Here is a 16,617-nt window from a genome sequence, read left to right as displayed (position 1 = left end):
TTTCATTCAGTCAGTATTTACAGCTGCCCCCCCTTCTTAAATTCTACCTCTACCCCTGCACCAATGTAATGTGACTCCAATGACCCTTAATGACCTGTCGTTGCCACGGTGACGTTCAGGCTGTTAGGGGGAGTGTGCTTGGAGTGTGCTCAGACTGCAGAGAGAAAGGCAGAAAGAGCTGTGAAATAGGTCCCAAACATCTGCTCATTACGGAAAAACCGTAAAAGATAAGTGAAAACTAAAATGATCATGACTGGCACGAAGAGCTCATGAACACACAGATGTGTTTTTCTTCCTTGTACTGTGAGAAATGTCAGAGTTACAGCAGTGGAAAAACAGTCAACTTATCAGGAAAACCACAATCTGTTTGTATTGATTTGAATAGGGGAAGAGGAGGGGATAGCCTCCATTCTACTGCCTGCCATTTCACTTTAGAAAGAGCTAGGTCTTCAAACTTAGGTTCATATGAAGCCCAGGAAGTGTGACTACATTTATGGAAAGAATCATTTGCCTCCTATGTATCGTTTGGCCGGGAGGACGAGTTATCCACCAAATTTTGAGGTGATTTTCAGCCGTTCTCACACTCTAATGAGATTGGATTGCCAGGAATGCGCACTCTGTTTTGGTGTTTTCTGACAAATCTGACCCTTTTCTAAGACCCATCTATCAAAAACCGTAAACCTCATCCTCAAACAAGGTATATTTCTGTGGAGACGACAAAAATGCCTGCATTTTAAAGTTTAAATGAAGTCTGTAGGTCAAAGTATGGCGAAGCAGTAGCAGTCAGAAAAAAGTGTTTTTTTGTGGCTGCTTTTTTCCTCTCCCCATTCATTTCTATGGGACTTTTTTGCATGTTTTTTGCCCATAACTCTGCGAAAAATTAATGAATCTCTACGAAAACAACATAGCCCACTATTCCGAAAGTCACCAGGCTTAAAGGTACAGTGTTCAACTGCAGCTGTTAAAAAAGCCATAAAATGCCACCCAAGTCAAAAGCAGAGGCTAGACCAGATGAAGAGTATATTTCACTGTCCCAGGTATCTGAGTTACTACAACAGCAAAAAGAACTATTCACAGCGCTGTTAAATCAACAACAGGAGAACTTTAAAGGGTTTGTGAAGATAATCATGGACACCACGAACACCAGGCTGGAGGGGCTGACAAGGGACCTTCAGGAGTTAAAAACAAGCCTCGAATATACACAAAAGGAAGTTGACGACTTACAATCTGAAAACTCTAAGCTATCAGAATGAAGCAATTCACTGCAGTCAGACGTTTTCAAAGTGTGTGATAGTCTGTTAGCTGTCACGGACAAGATAGAATATCTTGAGGGGCAGTCGAAGCGAAAAAATCTGGTTTTTGAGGGAATCATGGAGTCACCTGGGGAAACCTGGGCAGAGACAGAGGAGAAAGTGAAAAAAGTTTTAGCTGAAAACCTCCAGATGCACCAGGGAATGGAGATGGAACGGGCCCACCGCATAGGCAAGCTTGGAGGGGACAGACCCAGGCCCATTGTGGCGAAATTTTTTAGATATAAGGACAGAGCTGCCATTCTTCAAAGCACAAAAAGACTAAAAGGGACAAAAATTTACATCAATGAGGACTTTACTGATTTTGTAAAAAGGAAAAGGAAAGAACTGATGCCTGAATTGCGAGCTGCAAGACAAAAAGGAGACATTGCCTGCCTTCGATATGACAAACTAGTCATTCATCCACGCAGTAGCACGCCAAAGTAACATAGACAACAGTAATTATAAAGCAGGTATCCAGATACTCACTGTTCTTCATGGCAACAGGAACAACTTATACACATGCAGGACTTAATCATTCATTACAAAACATCATAGAGTGCGATGAACTGCAGTTAAAAAACTTCCAGTACATTGAACATCATTCACATGATACTGTAAATGACATTGATCCAGATAATAACTTTTTCACTGACATTAACGAAAGCTGTAACTATTATACCCAAGAACAATTTAACAGCAGCATCAACATGGACAATGGTTTATCAATTATCCATTTTAACAGCAGAAGCCTTTATGCCAACTTTCATAACATCAAATACTTTTTAAGTCAATTCAAATGTCCTTTCAATATTATAGCAATATCAGAAACCTGGTTAAATAGCAGTAGGGGTATGGATTTTGGAATAGAAGGTTATGAGATGGTTTACAGTAACAGACAAAACAAGAGTGGGGGTGGTGTTGCTTTGTATGTAGACAGGAATCTTGATTTTAAGGTAGTGGAAAACATGTCAACAGTGGTGGATAACGTATTAGAATGTGTTACTATAGAAATATGTATGAAGAAAAAGAAAAATGTCATTCTGAGTTGTATTTACAGAGCACTAAGCTCTAATATTGATTTATTCAAAGATTGGATGGAGGAACATCTTTCAAAAGCAAATCAAAAAGTTATGTTTATTTGCGGTGACTTTAACATCAATTTGCTCAGTCCAAATCAAATGACAGAAGAATTTATAAATACAATGTACAGTTGTAATTTGTTTCCAAAAATCACCAGACCCAGCAGGATCACATCTCACTGTGCAGCATTAATTGACAATATATGGACAAATGTCATAGACAATATCACAATGTGTGGATTATTAATAAATGACATCAGTGACCACTTACCAGTCTTTACTGTCTATAAAAACAACTACAGAAACACTAAAATAGACAATAAATATTACTAGAGACGTGTCAGGACAGAGGAATCTTTGGACAAATTAAGAAATGATCTACAAGCATCTGACTGGGAACCAATTTATAAAGAATATCATGTTGACAAGGCTTATGATAGTTTTCTAAGAATATTTAAGGCTTTATATGATAAACATTGTCCAATCAAACAACATAGTAGAAGAGGAAAACATAAGGAGAATCAATGGATCACAAAGGGGTTAAAAAATGCATGTAAAAAGAAAAATACACTATATAGAGAGTTTATAAAATATAGAACCAAGGAGGCAGAAAATAAATACAAGAAATACAAAAATAAGTTAACTAATATAATGAGAACATGTAAGAAGGAATACTATAAAAAAATATTAGAAAATAATAAAAAAATAATATTAAAGGCATATGGAATGTATTAAACAGTAATATTAAAAATGCTCCTAGTAAAGAGAATTACCCAAATTATTTCTTTGAAAATAATATTAATATCAGAAATAGGGACCTGGTGGTGAACATGTTCAATGAGTTTTTTGTTAATATTGGGCCTAACTTGGCAGATAAAATTCCTGCTCCAGCAACAGATCAGAGTAATGGAGTATCAATAGATCAAAATTCAAATTCAATGTTTCTCAAAGCTACTGATGAAAAAGAAATAATAGAAACTGTTAATAAATGTAAAAATAAAACATCTACTGACTGTGAAGATATCGACATGACAGTTGTGAAAAGGGTCATTCTAGGAATTTCCAAACCGTTAACTTACATCTTCAACTTATCATTCCAAACCGGGACATTTCCGAGTCAAATGAAAATGGCTAAAGCCATACCACTGTACAAGAACGGCGACAGACACCACTTCACAAATTACCAGCCCATTTCTCTTCTCCCACAATTCTCCAAAATCCTGGAAAAACTCTTCAATGATAGACTAGATACATTCATAGAAAAATACAAATTACTTTCAGATAGTCAATATGGATTTAGAACCAACTGATCAACATCACTTGCATTAACTGAACTCATTGAAGAAATCACAAACTTCACTGACAATAAAAAAAAATTCACAGTTGGAGTTTTCATTAATTTAAAAAAAAGCATTTGATACTGTAAATCATGACATTTTAATCAATAAACTAGAACAGTACGGAATCAGGGGAGTGGTGCTGAATTGGGTGAGAAGTTATTTGGAGAACAGGAAACAGTTTGTGATGATGGGAGACTGTCGCTCTGAATGTTTGGGTATTGTGTGTGGTGTCCCCCAGGGGTCAGTGTTGGGACCCAAACTGTTTCTAATGTACATTAACAATATATGTAAAGTGTCTAAACAAATGAAATTTATACAATATGCTGATGACACAAATATTCTAGGGACCGGTGAGGATTTACAGCAACTTTTGGACATAATCACTTCTGAGCTAAACAAAATTAAATTATGGTTTGACAAAAATAGGCTGTCGATAAACCTGTGTAAAACAAAATTTATGATTTTTGGCAAATGTAAAACAAGTAATGAGATAAAGGTACAAATAGATGGTGTAGATATAGAAAGGGTGAATCAAAACAAGTTTCTTGGAGTGATAATTGATAAAATTTGCTGGAAACCTCACATAAAATATCTACAAAACAAACTGTCCAGAAGCATCTCAGTCCTGGCCAGAGCAAAGGGGATATTAGATTAGAAATCACTTCAGATTCTGTACAATTCATTGATCTTACCATATTTAAGTTACTGTTTGGAGGTATGGGGAAACACATATACAAGTTCGTTACATAGGATTTTTATATTGCAAAAAAGAGCAAAAAGAATTGTTCACAATGTTGGTTTTCGGGAGCACACAAATCCACTATTTTTACAATCTAAAATCTTAAAACTCATTGACCTTGTGGAATTCAAAACTATTCAAATAGTATATAAAGCTAAAAACAATTTACTACCGGGCAATTTTCAAGAAATGTTTTGTGAAAGAGAAGGAGGCTATGACTTACGGGAAAATTTAAATTTAAAGATTCATAAAGTACGCACTACATTAAAAAGTTTCTGTATCTCCATTTGTGGAGTAAAACTGTGGAACAAATTGTGTGTGGAGATAAAACAAATATCGAATATAATTCAGTTTAAAAAAAGATATAAAGAATTGATTCTTGAGAGGTACAGTATTTAATAATGACAATGATGCCATTTTGTTTTGTTTGTGTATGATAGTGTACTGTTAAATCTGCTGTAATTATTGAAGAAAATGTTCGATTTGTTGAGTCTGTTTGTATGGCCATACTGACACGAATATAATGTTGTGGATCATTCAGTTACTGTATTAAGGATTGTTGTGGTACAATGCTAAAATCAGGGCAATAGTATAAGTTAATTGCTGTATAAAGTTAATAAAAAAGGTGTAAAAGGACTGAGGGGTAGGATTAAATAAGTTTATACTTCTTCCTACTCCTTTTCGACCATGCAAAATTCAGACATGTATGTGCTTGAAGATAGATTCCATCCATTTAATTGTTATTTTGTTCATGTCTTAATTTGCTTTGTTTTGTTTTATTTTCTTTGCATGTTCGAAATAAAATAAAAAATAAAAAAAATAAAAAGTCTTTCTCGCTGAAGAATCTTTTAGATGTCTCTCTCATCTAACCATTTTTAAGTGATTTATCAGCATTTATTTGTAATAATATCCGCTGTATTTTGTATTTTATCAATGTAAATAAGGTATTCTCCTATATTTAATTCACTGATCATGTAGATGTTCATAAAAGCTCAGATTAAAGTTGAGGGTTATTGTAGTGAAACAGTAAAACAGAGAAAATGGCAGAAGAAGTGACTTTTTCAGTCAAATATAATGTAATAACCCTGCAGTCGATGACATCCGAGACAGAGTACAGTTCCACTGGTTTCAGGCTTTATTAATGGACTGAGCAGACAAGAACAAAAGTTGTTGGCACAGCCAGAACTTACGCTGCTAAACTGTCACCGGAATAACAACACATCCAAAGCTCTCTTTTTTTTTCCCACTCTCTCCTCACTCTCTTTGCACATGTGCACAAAAGGCCAAGGCACAGGAACAAAACAATCACTGCATGAACACCAATACCCACGTAATGCAGAAACGCAAAAACACTCAACATCCTTAACATGGGTTATCCCAATATCATTAACTGAACATAAACTCAGTGTGTCCATCCACTGTCATTGAACCAACTCCATGGGTTTTACTAGTGAATCAGTGTTGTAGAAGATGACAGTGTTTCCACGGTAACTACGGAGCCTCTGAACATCCAAATGGGTCATATCTGATAACCGCGAAAAGATGAATAACTGTATTTTACACCAATTATTGATATGGATTGATAGGATTAGTGGATCAACAGGTATTAAACAGTTTAGATCATTAGATGATTTTGGTCGGTGATGGATGTTTGGGTCTTTATAGGTTAACTGCAATAGTCTGGTCAGTGCCAATCTCACATCCTCTTTCCTCAGCCGTAGTCCACATTCTCTGCATTTCGCATACGTCCATCTATACCTGTGAAGCAGTCCAAAGAATTACATTTGGTTCTTAAAGCTGCGGAAGACTTTTGTCACCAATTTTTAATCAGATTTGTAAAACACCAGTCATAGCCTAAGTATCACAAATCCATAAGTCTTTCTGTGATTACTCACCTGAATCTCTTGCCTCATGATGAACAATTTCGAAGTGTACTCCACCATAAACAAACCATTTGTTTACAGAGGTGGTAGGTAACTTGGGCATCTTCGGAATTTGTCATGATGTGCATTGCGGTAAGCAGAGGTTCACGCAGGTGCCTGGCAGCGGCAGTGCAACCATATGATATCATATGGCTACAACAAACACAACGTGGAAATGGCTGGAGCTCCGCTTCCCTCCAGCCATTTCCGCGTTTCAGCCATTTCCACGTTGTGTTTGTTGCAGCCATATGATATCATATGGTTGCACTGCCACTGCCTGGCGGCTGTGTGAACCTCCACTTACCACAATGCACGTCACGACAAAATTACGAAGATGGTCGAGTTACTGACTAGCTCTGTTTGTAAACAAATGGTTTGTTTATGGTGAAGTACACTTCAAAATTGTTCACCGCAAGGGAAGAGACTCAGATGAGTAATCACAGAAAGACTTACGGATTCATGATACTTAGGCTATGACTGGGGTTTTACAGATTTGATGAAAAAGTGGTGATGAAAGTCTCCCTCACCTTTAATGAAATCAATCAGGAGCACAAGATCCGAATACGCTTTGTGACGGGAAAGTCCTCTCCTGCTGAAGAATCTTCTGAGATACACTATATTGCCAAAAGTATTTGCTCACCCATCCAAATAATCAGAATCAGGTGTTCCAGTCACTTCCATGGCCACAGGTGTATAAAATCAAGCACCTAGGCATGCAGACTGCTTTTACAAACATTTGTGAAAGAATGGGTCGCTCTCAGGAGCTCAGTGAATTCCAGCATGGAACTGTGATAGTATGCCACCTGTGCAACAAATCCAGTCGTGAAATTTCCTCACTCCTAAATATTCCACAGTCAACTGTCAGCTGTATTATAAGAAAGTGGAAGTGTTTGGGAATGACAGCAACTCAGCCACGAAGTGGTAGGCCACGTAAACTGACAGAGCGGGGTCAGCGGATGCTGAGGCGCATAGTGCAAAGATTTCGCCAACTTTCTGCAGAGTCAATCGCTACAGACCTCCAAACTTCATGTGGCCTTCAGATTAGCTCAAGAACAGTGCGCAAAGAGCTTCATGGGATGGGTTTCCATAGCCGAGCAGCTGCATCCAAGCCATACATTACCAAAGTGCCAGATGCAGTGGTGTAAAGTACGCCGCCACTGGACTCTAGAGCAGTGGAGGCGCGTTCTCTGGAGTGATCAATCGCACTTCTCCATCTGGCAATTTGATGGACGGGTCTGGGTTTGGCGGTCGCCAGGAGAACGATACTTGTCGGACCGCATTGTGCCAAGTGTAAAGTTTGGTGGAGGGGGGATTATGGTGTGGGGTTGTTTTTCAGGAGCTGGGCTTGGCCCCTTAGTTCCAGTAAAAGGGACTGTGAATGCTTCAGCATACCAAGACATTTTGGACAATTCCATGCTCCCAACTTTGTGGGAACAGTTTGGAGCTGGCCCCTTCCTGTTCCAATATGACTGTGCACCAGTGCACAAAGCAAGGTCCATAAAGACATGGATTACAGAGTCTGGTGTGGATGAACTTGACTGGTCTGCACAGAGTACTGACCTCAACCCCATAGAACACCTTTGGGATGAATTAGAGCGGAGACTGAGAGCCAGGCCTTCTCGTCCAACATCAGTGTGTGACCTCACAAATGAGCTTCTGGAAGAATAGTCAAAAATTCCCATGAACACACTCCTAAACCTTGTGGACAGCCTTCCCAGAAGAGTTGAAGTTGTTATAGCTGCAAAGGGTGGACCGACATCATATTGAACCCCATAGACTAGGAATGGGATGTCACTGAAATTCATATGTGAGTCAAGGCAGGTGAGCAAATACTTTTGGCAATATAGTGTATCTCTCACTAACATTGAACACATGTCTACTGCCCTACAGCACTGTTTTAATATCTTTGTATTTTTGGCCCAGGTCAAAATAAAACTCAGTAAACTTCTCCCACTCTATTGTTGTGTCTGTTTTGTTTGAATCATGGTGGAGGGAAAAAAAGAATAAGAATAAATAAGTAGTATAAACGATAAATACAGTAATAGAAGATAAAATTAAAAAAAAAAAAAATTGAATATAAAAGGTTTGGCTTTAGAGTCTGGTTTAATTTAGTTTCATTTATTTATCCAATCTAAATGATTGGAAAGGAGCAGGATGACGAAAACTTATAATACCTGCCCCTTTCTTAAAACATCTACTTACATCAGATAAGTTGCCATTACAGCTATTACAGTAAACAGTTTAAATGACAGTCAATGAAAATAAACAAATCCAAAATCCATAAGTAAAACTATTTCATTGCATGTTTTTTTAAAGCTTCTCCATTCTCTTCTACAACCTCTTAAACTGATAAATATTTGTACAACTCTTCTCTTCCATTGCCAAAGAATTCTACACTCTGACACCCACAACAGAAATACACATTTGCTTTACATTAGTCGTTTAGACCAGCTCTATATATTAAAGGTGCGGGAGACTTTCATCTCCAATTTTTTATCAAATCTGTAAAACCCCAGTCATATCCTCATGAATCCGTAAGTCTTGAATCATGAATCCGTATATCTTTCTGTGTTTACTCATGTGAATCTGAAAAATTGAAACCTGAAAAAAAAAAAAAAAAACATAAACAAACCATGTGTTAACAAACAGAGCCACTAGGTAACTTGGGCATCTTCGGAATTCTGTTGCGAGGTGCATTGTGGGAAGCAGAGTTCCAGCCGTTTCCGGGTTGTGTTTCTTGCAGCTGCTGTTGCCAGGCAGAGCTCTGCTTGCTCCACTTACCTCCAGCTGTTTCTGCATTTCAGCCGTTTCCACATCGTGTTTGTTTCATCCATAAAATATCATATGGTTGCACTGCCGCTGCCAGGCGGCGACGCAAACCTCCGCTCCCCACAATGCACGTCACGACAAAATTCCGAAGATGCCCCAGTTACCTACTAGCTCTGTTTGTAAACACATGGTTTGTTTATGGTGGATGGCACTTCAAAATTGTTCACCGTGAGGGAAGACATTCAGGTGAGTAATCACAGAAGACTTATGGATTCATGATACTGAGGATATGACTGGGGTTTTACAGATTTGATGAAAAATTGGTGATGAAAGTCTCCTGCAGCTTTAAGTGTCATGAGATGACTTTTGTTATGATTTGGCGTTATATAAATAAAATTTGATTGATTGATTGATTGATCGATTAATTGACTGATTGACTGATTGATTTAATTGAAAAGGTATAAATCAAATATATTTACAGTAGCAGCAGTGATGAGGTGAGGACAAGAATAATAGAACAAAACAGTAGTCTTGTCCTCCATCACGTCTCTTTCTGGTCATTTACAGTAGTTTGGTCCGGGCAGATCTGCACATGTATGCTTTATAGATTTAACTGAACTCCACAGAACATTTTGTCTGATATTTTATATATTGACCCCCTGACTGGGTGGACCCACCGTTGGTGTCAGGATAGCCCTGTGAAAGGATAGTTTGTAAATGTAACATTTTCATGTAATTTTTCTTTTTTATACACTAAAACAAAAATAATAAAATGGAGTTGACATTATTTATAGGTTATTATGATAGTATTTTACTGGTCAGATCCATTTGAGACCGTATTGGTCTGTGTGCAGAACTAAAATGTTTTGACACCACTGACTGTTAATATCGTCAGTGTAATTTTTACCTTTCACAAATTTAGCCCACGGGCTGGGTTGGACCCTTTGGCGAGCTGGTTTTGGCCTGCACGCTGTATGTTTGACACTTGTGCTCTGGAACATTAAGCATCAGTACATGGATGGGTGAACGGGCTCCTCATTTACTTTTCTATATATTTTTCTCTGAGTTTCGTGCAGTCTTTTTTCTTCATGATGTTATTGTAACCGGGAATACACTACAAAGATTTACAATTATTTTACATTATTACTTGTTTTTGGCTTGTTTGTTTTTGAAAATTCTTTAGCCGATAAGAGGAAACATTCAAGGGGATTAATACTTTTATAGACACTGTTTATATTTCAATGTGTCAGAGTAACGAAAAATACATTTAACATTGTCTCTGGCTGAGAAAGCTGAGCAAACATCTTTTCATTTGTACTTTCATCAATTTACAGTTGTTACATCACGATAATTGCATTTTCAAGCCAATGTTTATACAAATATTAATTTGTGAACTTATTAAATATATTCTACTTTTCTGACCAGTCTGAATAATTTGTTCTGTGTAAATCCATCACCCTCTCTCTGTCTCTAGGAGACCATTATATTAACTTCATCTCTTTAGTCCAAAATTGTGAATTTAATTGGGATATTGCTGTGATATGTCTACATATGCAAATGTGTGTGTGTCAAGTGAATGATAGAAATCCTTTAATTGCATTGTTCTTTGATCAAGGCATGTTTATTAGTGGGTGAAAGTCACATTAACCTTTCCATCGGCCCTGACATTTCCTCTCCTCGTAAATGGAGAATTAAAGACCATTGGAAAGTCATTAGTGAAATTTACTGCTTCTGCTAGCTGGTCAGCCATTAGAGAGGCTACAGGACCACAGCGCTCACAATCCAATCTTCTGCCGAGTCAATTCAAGTTCACTTTTAAAATGAGCTTTGCATGTAAAAACAAAGATTTCCCCTCCAGTAAAACATGATACCCATCAGAGTGAAGGTAAGGTTTACAGTTGAACAGACCAACACGTTACCAGACCAGATGAATTTCCTTCCGCATGTTGAAACCATGTTCATTTTCATCTGTCTCTGCAGGGATTATCAGGATCAGTATTACCATTCTAATCAATATTACTTATTGATCCGGTACTTTAACAGTATGCTTATCTGTTCTTTTTTGGTTTGGTTACAGTTCAAACTGTGAACTGAATTATTTGCTTTATTTTCTTAGTCGGGATCTATATAACTGATAAGTAATTAATATTCTTTGTAAGAATTTTCATTATTATAATCTCTGATTTGGTTATAATAGTAGTATGAAACAAATACCATGAATAATTATTTGCTGCCAAAGAAAATGAGGAGCAGTGTCAGAATTGCATATATTTACCTCCGCCAGGAGGTATTGTACTAGGAGGTACTTTGCTTTGCGTGCGTGTGTGCGTGCATGTTTGTTTGTTTGTTAGCAAGATAACTCAAAAAGTTATGGATGGATTTTCATGAAATTTTCAGGAAATGTTGATACTGGCACAAGGAAGAAATGATTAAATTTTGGTGGTGATCGGGGGGAGAGGGGGGCACAGGGGCCCACTGATCTGCCTTGGCGGAGGTCTGCGCTCTCCAAGTGCTTTTCTTGTTTATATATTATATTTTATTGCTGTTTATTTTAAATAGTTTTTATGTTTTTATGAATTATGAGAAACAGTCTCACATCTGTCTGTCTGTGTGTCTGTCTGTGTGTCTGTGTGTGTGTCTATCTATCTATCTGTCTGTCTGTCTGTCTGTCTGAAGCATTGAAGAGCAAGAGCCATTTTGTACTGGCATTACACTGAACAATATTTGCTTTGTATGATTGTTGTATGATATGACTGTGCAGGTTCAGTCTAGTACTCAAACATTTTATGTGGGGCTTTGTTACTACTCACTGGAGAAAAAGTTGCCAAATTTTTTCTTAACATGTTAACTTTTCTCAGTTTTAACATTGTATGTGGTTTCTGTGTCCTATTGTGAATAAAATTTGGGTTTATAAGATTTTATTTACATCTTATACAGCATCCCAGTTTTTATTATTTTTTTTAATAGGGGTGACCAAAACAAATGTTGGGATTGTATTCAATACACATGCAGATGTTTTATTCTGCTGTAAAACAGGGCAGGGTTGTCATGTCATTTTATACATTTAAGTCAACTTTGGTTTAGTCTATCTTACATAGATTTTCCCACAACTTGAACAAATGTTGTAATTTCCTGTAGACTGTGATCTACTGCAGGTAAATAATTTCTTTATTTTTGTACAGTGCTCTGTATTTTTTGGGACTGTGTTGCATATGTATATACATGTATGAGTGTGTAAAGCCCATGAAAACCACACTGGTTAAATATGACTCCTCTAACATGAAGTACTAATGTTAAAAAACAAACAAAAACAATCAATTTGCTTAAAAAAAATTAGGGCAAAATAAAATTAACAGAATTTCAGTCAACTGGGGCAGTTCAACTCTGACGTTGATGTCATTAGGAATCATTGTGTGTGATGACAGTAATGTATGTGCATCCCACCCATCAGTGTAGGTCTGTAGAATCACAGTTATATTGAATATGGTGGTTTTCAAAAACACAGGTCTTATGTTTTGCATTTAAGACCATGAATTGGAAACTCAATATAAAAGCCATTCATGGACTTGTTGCCTTCTCAGGACCGCTGCCTTTATCTCCATGGGTGGTTTCATGCTGTCCTCTAGTGGTATAAGTTAACTATTGAAAGGATGCTCTGTCAAGGACACAACAGAAGTCCTGCTATCTTAAGTTCGGGCTAAATGGAGTTGATGTATAATTTTAATTTGATGTTTCATATGTTTTGGCATTTTATTTGGCCTTTATGAATGTGAAGTTAGCCAACAGTGTCCCCAAATAACATGAAAAAATTAGCTTATACTGTAAGCTGTCAGCCAGAGGTGCAAGGAAATGACATTATTGCATATTTTGATGTATTTTGTCATATACATCTCTTTTTCCAATATAATACATAGGATACATCCTCCTTTAAGCAGGACATAAAAGCTTGGGCAACTTGTAAACTTGTACTTCTTAAATGGCATTGGAAAAGGAGATGATTGTGCTCATAAGTGGATAATGTGATAAATATGAGCAGAACATATTATTAGATAACAAACTTAACAGCTCTACTCAGATAATGTGTGGGAAAATTGAAAAGAAGGTACAAAAAAGTGGTTTTTGACATAGTGCCAAACTCTTCAGTTCATGACGATCTTCATGAAAAACACATGACCCAGTGATTGTGACACAAATCAATTCTTTGTGTGGATATTATTATGAATATGAAAAGAACATGGTTTAGATCATAAATATGTAGGCTCTACTTAAACAGTGTGTTCAAGAGAAGATTTTATGAGTATAAGACCATGTTGTTAGATACGGCTTGCTGTATTGACGGTGGGGGGCCCCTGGGCGCGGCAGCGACCTCCTACAACTCCTGGTACCACCTGTTCTCCGCCCTCAGGTGCTCCAAAGTGTGCATGGCTCAGTGGGGTCAGGACACTTTGGAATCTCCAAGACTCTTCATCATCTCAGAGAACGTTTCTACTGGCCTGGTTGCAGGCTAGATGTGGAGTTACATGTGCACTGCTGTGATTCCTGTGCCACCCAGAAGGGGCCAACCCAGCGCTCACATGCTCCCCTACAGCAGTACTTGGTGGGGGCCCCAATGGAGCGGGTGGGTGTGGACATTCTTGGCCCTTTTCCCACTACTGACTCTGGTAACCGCTACATCCTTGTGGCCATGGATTATTTTACAAAGTGGCCTGAGGCATACTTGGTGCCGGATCAGAGTGCTGCCACCACCGCTGAGAAGTTGGTTGAGGAGATGTTCACCCGCTTCGGGGTCCCTGCTGAGCTCCATAGTGACCAGGGGCGCAACTTTGAAGCCCAAGTCTTCGGTGAGGTCTGCTAGCTGCTAGGAGTCAAGAAAACACGGACCTCACCTTTACATCCCCAGAGTGATGGCTTGGTGGAGTGGTTTAATCGAACCCTCTCCACCCAGCTGGCCATTCTGGTCAACCAACATCAGCGGGACTGGGACCGTCACCTGCTCCTGGTACTGTGGTCCTACCGCACTGCTGTTCAGGAGTCTAGCCAGTGCACGCCTGCTGCCCTCATGTTTGGGCGGGAGCTCTGGACCCCAGTAGATTTGGTGTTCGGAGCTCCACCAGAGCCAGAGATTGCAGGTGGGCTTGAGATGGACTACTTCCAGAGACTCAGAGAATGCCTGCGGGAGGTTCATGACTACACCCGCCAAGTACAGGCAGAGGCTGGTGCACGACAGAAGAGAGCTTATGACACCCAGTGTCGGGGACAGCCTTTCATGCCGGGAGATAAGGTATGGGTGTACTGCCCTGAACGGAAGAAGGGCATCTCTCCCAAGCTTCGCAGTCACTGGCAGGGGCCAGCTGAGATCGTGGCAAGGCTATCTGAGGTGGTGTACCGAGTACGGATGCCAGAGAGGGGCCGCTTGGTAGTACTGCACCGGGATAGACTTGCCCTGTATCGCCCCTGCGCCCCGGTGGCTGCTGGTGATGGGAGGGGAGATTGCACTCCTCCAGTTCATCTGTGTGACTCTTCCTCAGCCGATGGGTCAACAAGCCTGGGACGGCCAACCCGACGTCGGCGTCAACCAAGGTATTTAAGGGACTTTGTGTTGAGTGATGGGGTTGTTGGGGACGACTAACCCCTCAGGTGGGGGCTATGTAGCGAGCTACACTGATTGGTTTATGCCGAGTCATGTGACTCATGTGGTTTGCAGTGTTACTGTGTTATGTGATGGTGTGCTACATTGCATGTTGAAATTATGCGTTAAAAGTTTGTTCATGTTTTGTGTTGCACAGTTATGGGACTTATGTTGTGCCTGGGGGGAAGAGCAGCTGAGTTGAGTGTGGGAGGCAATGTTTAGTTTGACACCATGACTGAAAGGTCTGTGCTGTGGCAATAGGGTATGTGCTGTATTACACATGTGTTGTTGTTAAACAAAAAGTCAATAAAACTGCCTTCTCGAAGTCGTGCGGTGTATTGGGGCCCGAGAAGTGCAAACCAAGCTCCCTCTCCTGTGACTTAATCCTACCTGAATGTCACTATATATATATATATATATATATATATATATATATATATATATATATATATATATATATATATATATATGTGTGTGTGTGTGTGTGTGTGTATGTATATCCCGCTTGAACTGCCACCTTATCGTGGTGGGGGAGTTTGAGTGCCCGAATGATCCCAGGAGCTATGTTGTCGGGGGCTTTATGCCCCTGGTAGGGTCTCCCAAGGCAAACAGGTCCTGGGTGATGGGCCAGACTAAGAGCAGTTCAGAAGCCCCTATGGAGAAGATCTATCAAAGAAATGTGACGTCGCCCGGTACGGCACAGCCGGGGCCCCACCCTGGAGCCAGGCCTGGGGTTGGGGCTCGTAAGCAAGCGCCTGGCGGCCGGGCCTATGCCCACAGGGCCCAGCCGGGCCCATGCCCACGGGGCCCGGCCGGGCCCAGCCCGAAGGAGCGACGTGGGCCCGCCCTCCGGAGGATCCACCACCCACCGTGGGAGCCGTAGGGGCCGGGTGCAGTGTGGATTGGGTGACAGTCGACGGCAGGGTATATATAATATATAAGGGAAGTCTGGGCATCCCTGCTTAGACAGTTACCCCCGAGACCTGGCCCCGGATAAGCGGTGGATAATGGATGGATGGAGATATATATAGATTCATTAAAAAATCTGTTTTATTAGTAAGATTCTTCAAGATAAGATAAGATAAAGTATGCCTTTATTAATCCTGCAAGGGGAAATTCCGGAATTTTTTTTAATAATTACTAGTAATTTCCGGCCACCCCATTTGAATTCCAGGTGACCCCAAGGTTGAAAAACACTGCCTTATATATAGAGAGAGTTTAATTACTGTTATTATTTTTTTGTATTGTCTGTTTTTGCACTTTTTATGCTGCACATTTTCTTGCACTTTATCATGTTACTTCCTTAACAGGTGAAAAAAAAAAAAACAATCAGTTGTAAAAATGTTTGTTTTTCATTTAGGAGAATATCTCTGTGTGCAAATTATGGAACTAACAAAGCCAAAAATTTTTTTGTTAAATGTTCAGGATTGAGGTTTTTTAACATTTTGGATTGACCAAGAGCAGTGAGAGTTCAATGGATCTGTTTATCACGAGCGATGCACTAATAAAATACCAGTAACACAAACAAGATAACAAGGGTCCCCAAATTTTTGTAAAGCCTATTTTCCATGTCTGATTTCATTTCATACAACTTAGTACTGCTACACTAAAAATCTTTGTCTGGAAAATACACCAGTACTTAGCTTTTATTAGAAGATGAATGGCATAAGAGTTATTTAAGAGTTATTTAAACGCAGTTCTGTAAAGGTCCAATTCCAACACCAGTCGACGGGGGGTGGGACCTTTCTGTGTGGAGTTTGCATGTTCTCCCTGTGTCTGCGTGGGTTCTCTCCGGGTACTCCGGCTTCCTCCCACCATCCAAAGACATGCACTGATAGGTTAATTGG

Source organism: Sphaeramia orbicularis, chromosome 6 (genome assembly GCF_902148855.1).
Source record: "Sphaeramia orbicularis chromosome 6, fSphaOr1.1, whole genome shotgun sequence".
NCBI lineage: Eukaryota > Metazoa > Chordata > Actinopteri > Kurtiformes > Apogonidae > Sphaeramia > Sphaeramia orbicularis.
Note: the sequence above shows the minus strand (reverse complement) of the source record.